Source organism: Geotrypetes seraphini, chromosome 13 (genome assembly GCF_902459505.1).
Source record: "Geotrypetes seraphini chromosome 13, aGeoSer1.1, whole genome shotgun sequence".
NCBI classification, from domain to species: Eukaryota; Metazoa; Chordata; class Amphibia; order Gymnophiona; family Dermophiidae; genus Geotrypetes; species Geotrypetes seraphini.
The window spans coordinates 77,061,000-77,070,071 of record NC_047096.1 but is presented as its reverse complement, the minus strand read 5'-3'; positions in this window follow the sequence as shown (position 1 = coordinate 77,070,071).

Sequence of the window (9,072 nt, the reverse complement as noted above, 5' to 3'; positions counted from 1 at the left end):
CCTGCCTTCTTCACTAAATAGTCCTCATCCACACTAAGTTTCAAGTTTATTTAAAATTTCTTATACTGCCTAATCAGATTTCTAGGCGGTGTACAATATTATTAAAAACATATATTGACTATAATACAAATTTAAAATTGATAGACATCTTTAGGGATAGCTAATACATCCAAGGATGTTTTAACCAAGGACAAACAGGAACAAGAGGAAAAAAGGTTGGAACTACACAGTGGCTTACCTAGCATATGGGGGGGTTTGTGGTGGGTGCCAGGCAGGATGGACTGGGCATCCCTCCTGCCACGATCGTTATGAGGGTGGGGAGACGGGTTGCCTGGGCTGCTGAGCTGATCGCAGCAGCCGTGATCAGCTTAGTGGCCCCATCTGAAACTTATACCTATTTTGACTTGGTCTAAATTTTGACTTGGTATAAGTTCCATACAGGCAACCTTGTCAAACTTTCAATTATGGCTGCTGGATAACTAACCCCCTCTTCTATGTAACTGCGCTAGAGTTCCTAGGAGCATCAGGAGCATTCAGCGGGTCATTCAGCAAGGCTCTCTGCGCTAAAAACTGCTAGCGCAGTTTAATGGAAGAGGGGGTAAGTCTAGTTCATCCCACATTCCACCCACCTCCCACCCTACCCACTTCTCCAAAAATGCCCCTTTTTGCTCTGGGCACACAGTGGCAGTGAAAAGGCCTAAGCTGGTTTTAGATACGTCTAAAACTCAGTTCGATTATCAGTACTTAGATGACCTGTCCTGCTGATTTAGGCAGGTTTTCAGATGTATTTCCATTTCGATATACCTCTTAAGGTATATGGACATTTAGAATTTGTTGTCCATTCTGTTGATGATCATGGTGGACTGGAACATGCATTTGTCATAAGAATCTAAAGTTCTAGCCTCTTTTCTAGGTGGAGCTGAAGCGTAAGAATGTGAGCTGTGTACACAATTGAGAGCAGATTCAGCAACTAGTAATTGATGTTGAAGTTGAGGACTGTCAAAGCCGGGATATATTTGTATCCATATATAGGGGCTCATAATCAAAAAAATTAAAACATCCAAAAACTGCCTAAGTCAGCACTTGGACATCCTAATCACCAGGATGTCCACGTGCCGATAATCAAAAATGTTTTCTCGGTCGTCTAGTAAGATGTTTCACTTGCTGTGTGTCCAGGGGGCATATTGGGTGGGTGCTTAACTTGGCAGGGGGCTTAACTTGGACATCTTGCAGTGATAATCAAAATTTTCTCAAAACATCCTAGTCGGAACTTAGATGTTCAAAGCTAGACCTGTTTTAGAAGCATCTAAGTGCCACAAAGGTACCCAAACTGACTTGATGACTACTGGATACATTAAGGTATGACTTCCCATACTCCCCCACTGCTCACTAACCCCCTCCCACCTGCAAAAATCTGAAATAATATATATCTGTCTCTAGAACAGCAGCACTTGGTATGGGAAAGCCTAGTAGAGCATCACACACGTGTCTTAAGTAACCTGGTGGATGGGCTAGTGAACCATGGAGAGGAAGATCCCGACTCATAAGCCACTTTAACCACTATATTTATGGTGGAAAGTGTGAGCCCACTAAAACCCACCAAAACCCTACTCTATTGCCATATAGGTGCCACCTGCAGCCATTATGATTATTGGGGTGGTAGGTGGGTCTAGTAGATTTGGGGGGAATTTTGGAGGGTTCACCATAAATTATAAGGAGTATATGGTGAGATGTACTTCTGGCACTCTTTATGTGAAGTTCAAAGCAGTGCCCTCTAAGGTGTCCCACGGCTCTACTGGCATGTCTATGTGGTTAGTCCATTGTGATTGTGAGTTTGTGCAGTGATAATTGTTTTTAAATCAGAAAAACAACTATTTATAAACAGCAGAAAATATTTTCCCACAGAAGAGACTCCAGGAATATTGAAATTGGAACTATGACACTATTGGAACTATAACATAACAATCAGGTTATATACCGCAGGACCGTGAAGTTCTATGCGGTTTACAAAAATAAGATATACAATTGAATAGAATTAGTTACCCAAATATTTGGCGAATACATATGTTTTTAGAAACCCCCTAAATTCTAAGTAGGAACTGAAAGTGGCAAGAGAAAAAAGATCAGTTAAATATTTAGGGGTAAGACCAAACAAAACCCTGTAACAAAGACAACCAAACTTAAACTTCACCCGCACCTCCACTGGCAACCAGTGCAATTCTCGACAAAAAAGGTATTATATGGTCATACTTTTTCAGTCCAAAAATCAATCTGACTGCGGCATTCTGAATTATGTGTAATCGCTGCATATTTCTCTGAGATACTGCCAAATAAACATTATTGCATGTTGACTAAGTATAAGGGATTGCACTAAGAGTCTGAATGATGATGTATCAAAGTAAGACCTAATAGATCGAAGCTTCCAGAGGGTAAAAAATCCTTTCCTAACCAGAGAGTCCACCTAATTCTTCATGGTCAGGCTCTGATCCAATATCTTAATGGTTTACTGAATAGGATAGTTATAGGATAGCTATGTTTATTTATAATCAAAGATGTATCACTATTTACCTGTAAGACGCTGGGATCCAGTCCACAGCTGTAGACAAGGGAGAGCTCAGAAGACCTGTTCCTGAATGTCTACCAAGAACTATCAAAGCCCAAAGTGAACAAAGCCATGGGACCGGATAAACTGCACCCCAGAGTGCTTAGGGAATTGAGAGATGTCCTGGTGGAGCTGTTAGCTGCGCTCTTCAATCTTTCCCTAAGCACGGGAAGAATCCCATTGGACTGGAAAACAGCTAACGTCATTCCGCTCCACAAAAAGGGATGCAAGTCAGAGACAGCAAATTACAGACCGGTAAGACTCACATCAATAGTGTGTAAACTTATGGAAACGTTGATTAAACATAAATTAGATATGATCCTGAGCGACAAGAGGCTGAGGGATCCCCACCAGCATGGATTTACTGCCAATCCAATCTAATCAGCTTCTTTGACTGGGTAACAAAAAAGCTAGATATGGGAGAGTCCCTGGATGTCGTGTATTTGGATTTCAGTAAGGCTTTTGATAGTGTCCCACACCGTAGGTTATTGAACAAGATGAGTCTCTAGGAGAAACAATGACTGCATGGGTTAAAGACTGCTCAGTGGCAGACTCTAGAGGTCATTGGTACTCCCTCCGAAACATCGGAAGTGATCAGTGGAGTGCCGCAGGGCTCGGTCTTGGGTCCAATCCTATTAAATATCTTTGTACGGGACCTGCTTCACGGACTTCGAGGTAAAATTGCATTATTTGCCGATGACGCTAAACTGTGCAACATAGTGGACAAAAGCACCGTGCCAGACACTATGACGCAGGACCTACACTTACTAGAACAATGGTCCGCAACCTGGCAACTGAGTTTTAATGCCAAAAAGTGTAAGGTTATGCACCTTGGCAGCGGAAACCCACACAGAACTTACACCCTGAATGGTGAGACTTTAGCAAGAACTGTTGCAGAACGGGACCTAGGTGTAATCATTAGTGAAGATATGAAGACTGCCAATCAAGTAAAGAAAGCATCATCCAAGGCTAGAAAAATGCTGGGTTGCATCCGTAGAAGTTTTGTCAGCTGGAAGCCCAAAGTTATAATGCCATTGTACAGGTCCATGGGGAGACCTCATCTGGAATATTGTGTTCAATTTTGGAGGCCACATAATCAAGAGGATGAGCCGAGATTGGAGTCGGTTCAGCGAATGGCCACTAGGATGGTCTCAGGCCTCAAGGATCTCCCATATGAAAAACATCTAGGTAAGTTGCAGCTATACTCTCTCGAGGAACGCAGAGAGAGGGGAGACATGATAGAGACGTTCAAATATGTTACTGGCCGTATTGAGGTAGAAGAAGACATCTTTTTCCTTACAGGACCTACGGCAACAAGAGGGTATCCGTTAAAAATCAAGGGTGGGAGATTTCATGGGGACACTAGGAAGTATTTCTTCACCGAAAGGGTGGCTGATCATTGGAATAATCTTCCACTTCAGGTAATTGAGGCCAGCAACGTGCTCGATTTTAAGAAAAAATCGGATAAGCATGAGGGTTCACTTCGAGGAAGTGATTAGGGGGGAGGGTTCTTAGAGTGGGCAGACTTGTTGGGCCGATGGCCCTTTTCTGCCGTCATATTCTATGTTTTCTATTATGTATCACCCCTAACTACTAGGCATTTCTCAATCTCCCTTCCATTATTAAGAACATGGAAACTGTACTAACCTATTTCTTCTATCTTCCCTTTAATTTCAAACTCTTCTTCTTAAGGGGGATATCTTTCCTTGCTTGCACCATAGCCTTCAATGTCATCAAGTGCCAGCAGACAGAACACTTTTATGTAGAAATTTGGGGCAAATATCCATACAACCTCGGCCATTATCCAAATACTTGCATTAGCAGATTCTATCTATGAATATTCAGTAGTATTATCTGAACAATTCAGCTGAATATCCTTACAGGCTGCCTTCTTGACACTGTGCCCATACACTGCTCCAGCATTACCTGGATAGAGGGTGGAGCTGTAATTTATGCAGACAGTCCTGATGTTCAACCTATGCATATAAAGTTAGGTCAGAAAAAAAATTGTTCTTTTTATCTGGATAGTTGTCTCTTCTAGAAAGTGATGGCACTTACTAACCCGACTAGATATTTAGCACCAGCTGCAATCCAGATACCTACACTGAGTATCCAGATTATCTTTAATTGCCACAGCTGGCATTTTTAAAAACATTGACTGCAGGTGTTCAGCTAATTATCAACATTAAACAGATCATGGCAAGTATAGCAACTCTGATTCATTCTGCTGACATGCATGAATGTCAATATAGAATTCTACTCTGAGGTTATGCAACTCAAAAACAAGCGTGGCATATGAGTGCTCTGGATTCCAGTGTTTGTTTTAAGTGTCAACCCACAGATGTGACCTTTCTTAATGCTATTTGGAACTATTTCCTCTTACAAAGGTTTGGAATAGTGTCCTAGTTTATATAGGCAATATTATTGGTCAAAACATACCTCTTTCTCCACTTGGGGTTATACTAGATACGTACAAAGTGTTACATCTGTGTGATAAGGGTTACATCTGTGTATATTTGTCAGGAAAGTCTGTGTTGTGGGGAAGAAGTGAGTCATGTAAAAATGGATATAGGCTGATCATCTGTCATTTTGGCAATGGCATATACCGTAGTTTCATAACCCGATGCTGCTGGAGCTCAGAGAGGCAAATTTTAGCTGTTCATAACTGTTTGGGAACAACATATTCAAACTATGGCTTCTAAAGCATGAAGTTTTATTTTAAACTCATTACATTGATAACTGGAAGAGAGAAATGTGATGTCTGGAGGTATAAGAGCTCAGCCTCTGGATTTCTATTTGATACATAACCTGACAGTGGGTGAGGGTGAGGATGGAAAATTGCTTACTTCTGCTTTCTTTTTGAATGTTTGCAAATATGCTATTCTTTTCTATTACATGCATCTTGTCTTGTTATAACAGACACATGTATTTGTTTCTTGTTGATTTTCTTTGAATAAAACATATTGAGGAGTATTTTTGATATGATATCTAAATCCGAGTTTGAAAGACTACAACAGCAGCAGCAATAGTCTATAGGTCCTGTTGAAGGAACCCTAGCAGTATTTGAGATTACTTTTGTTTTCATTTGGAATTGTCTAAATCCGAGTTTGGACATTTTACGGAACACGCTCAAAAATCCAGTAGCAAACATGGCCATTTTTGAAACAGAAAAACATCTATCTTTTTGTTTTGAAAATGGCCATTTCTCAGATGTATTTGTGCTCAAAACATCTATCTTTTTGAACCATTTTTGAAAAATAAAATAAATAAAAGTGCACAAAACAAGCCATTGGGATGTAGGAGAGGCCAACATTTTTAGTAAACTAGCTACACACACATACCAGCAGAGAAGTGTAGCATCCTAGGAAGCACCACAGTGAACTTCACATAAAAAGGTCCAGGTATACATCTCACCAAACCCCCTTATAGTGTTTGGTGAACCCTCCAAAACCCACCCAAAACCTACTGGACCCAACTGGACACCTCACCAATATCTTTTATGCTTGCAGGTGTCACTTATATGTAGGTACAGAAGGCTTTGGGTGGGTTTTGGAAGGCTCATACATTCCACCATATGTGTAGTACCTAGAGTCTCCATCTCTGTGGTTGACTACACCACCCACTAGTCTACTCCAGGAACCTGCTTGCTGTTCTACTAGGACTAGCCATATCATCTAAAGCTATCATTCAGTCAGATATGTACTGTTTCATTTACACCTTTGGGGGCTGGGAGGGGGTCAGTGATCACTGGAGTGGATGTGTATGGGGAAGGGATTCATACCTTCATCCTTCCAGTAGTCATCTGGTCAGTTTGGGCACCTTTGTGGTCTAACTTTATACACAGGCCCTGCAGCAGTCCCATAGTTAAAGATATAGTGTACAGCTTGCAAGAGTCATGCAAGTCAAATTTCATGTATGGCTTATATAGCAGTACAGAACAAAGAAAAGGAACAACCCCCCCCCCCCACACATAAAGTACAACAAAGAGAGAACAAGTGGGGAGTAGGATTGAACACAGACAAACACATTTTTATTTTTATAAATTCAAAATAAATACAAGAACACATAAGTAAGAGCACATGTATAAAAAGTCCTATGGATGGAATGCCCTTATATTGAAAGAATCCAGCCGATGACCCGACAAAGTCTATATTTCGGCCCCCAGGTGGAGGCCTGCCTCAGGGGGTGTGTCTGTATGTCCACTAGGTGTCACTCCAGTGCTGGGAATACAAACTTTAAAAATTCTCTAAAAATACTAAGAGTGTTTAAAAGGCTCATAGAGAATCTGAAGGGCGAAATCAACAGGGTACATAGAAGTGTCCTACCAAAAACAAACCCTGCTCTTAGTATTTTTAGAGAATTTTTAAAGTTTGCATTCCCAGCACTGGAGTGACACCTAGTGGACCTACAGACACACCCCTGAGGCAGGCCTCCACCTGGGGGCCGAAAGATAGACCGTGTCGGGTCATCGGCTGGATCCTTTCAATTATTCAATATAAGGACATTACGTCCATAGGACTTTTTATACATGTGCTCTTGTATTTATTTTGAATTTATAAAAATAACAATTTGTTTGTCCCAAGGTTGGCATGTTCTATCCCACTCCCCACTCTTTGTTATACAGCAGTACTGCAGAATAAACTTTATACACAAGCCCTATAGTGGGCCCCATGGGTCACATTTTATACACAGGATCTATAGCAGATATCAAAGAGCTGCCAAGACACCCAGTCCTAGAAGGGAGATTTTTGGTCAGTTCTGGATTTCTTACAACCCTATTCAGTTATATAATGGGTTTCAATAAATAGAATCAGGGACTACAAATATTTTTGGGATGTAATTTCAAAACTAGGTCTGGCCAAAAGTTTCCATTCTCAAACTGGGTAACTTGGCAACCCTGCAGTGCCACTATTATAGATCTTGAAGCAGTTCAACAAGTCAATCTTTTTGCACAGATCATAAGGTTCTTAGGGTGCAATAGTTATTTGGATTGTTGCCAGGTGAGATGGGAGCAGGAAGATAGTCTGGGTACTGCTTTCGATGTGGGAATATGAAATTACAGCTCCCAATTCCATGAGTGGATTTCTGACAGCCTCATACTGTTGCATTATGGGACTTGAAGTACTAATTTAGACAAGTGGAATCAGTGACTACACCTACTACACTGCTTTGTGATGCTAGATATATCTTGAGCAATTTCCTACAATATCAAGTTGTCTGACTGGCAGGTGAGATATAGCATAAGAATATAAGAAAGGTCATGCTGAGTCAGTCCATCAAGCCTAGCATCCGGTCTCTGACAGTGGCTTGTCCAGGTTACAAGTACCCAGCAGATCTTAAAAATAGACTGATTTCTCATAGTTCCAGGAATAAGCAATGGCTTTCTCAAGTAAAATCCATTCATCTAATACTTTTTATGGACCTTTTCTCCAGGTACTTGTCCAAACATTGTACACATCCTTTGGCAACAGATTCCACAATGAAAAAAACAACCTTGATTTTCTACAGTTTGCTTTCAATCTGTTGGTCCTCAATTTCATGAAGTTTCTTCTTGTTTTAGAGTTGCTTGACATATTAAACAGTGCCTCAAATACATTACAAGCAGTCCCCGAGTTATAGATCCCCGACTTAAGTATGACTCGTACTTAAGAACACAGATGTGGCTTCATTTGATTTCACTGAGCAGTATTTACAGTGGCATAGACTCCTACATTTCTCCTGTAGCGGATTCATGGCCACATTAAGAACAGTGTGTGGTTGTCCATACTGTACCTTAGAGGGAACACTGGAAGGGACAGTTGGCCCATTTGTCAGCTGGGAGCAGAAGTAAGCAGCAAGAATCTTAAAATCTACAAGTTCTGAGTTACATACAAATCTGACTTAAGAACAGCTTTAAAAACGCAACTCGTTCTTAACCCGGGGACTGCCTGTATTTGTATTCGGCTGAATAGTAATTTAAATCTGAATATAAATAATCTGGGGCTCTAGCATGCTAAATCCTACTGAAATGAACACTTGATATGTGATTTCACATTGCTTCTTTTATTATTTGTTACATTAAAGCTCAATGCCCATTACCCATATTTGGTATCCATATTGGGCTGAAGAATATTTTTCATTATTTGTAGTAAGTCAAGTAATAAAATATACCATTCATTAAAGCTCTAAAATAATATTCTCTGGATCTGGTGACAATCAGCATTTTATTGATTGCCACTGGCATTAAAACCAGAAATTCAATGCCAGGCCATATCTGGGCATTGGCATTGAATTTTCGGGTTTGTGGAACTGGCTAACGCTTATCTAGGTAAGAGCAATATTTAACACAAACAGTTACTGGGCACTGTATAAAGATAGGACTGACTTTTATGCAGTCCTATTTATACAGTTACCCTGGCTAGTTAAATGCTGAATAGTGGCACATGAGTGGCCAAGTACCGACTCCACCTCCAGAACACCCCCAAAATAGC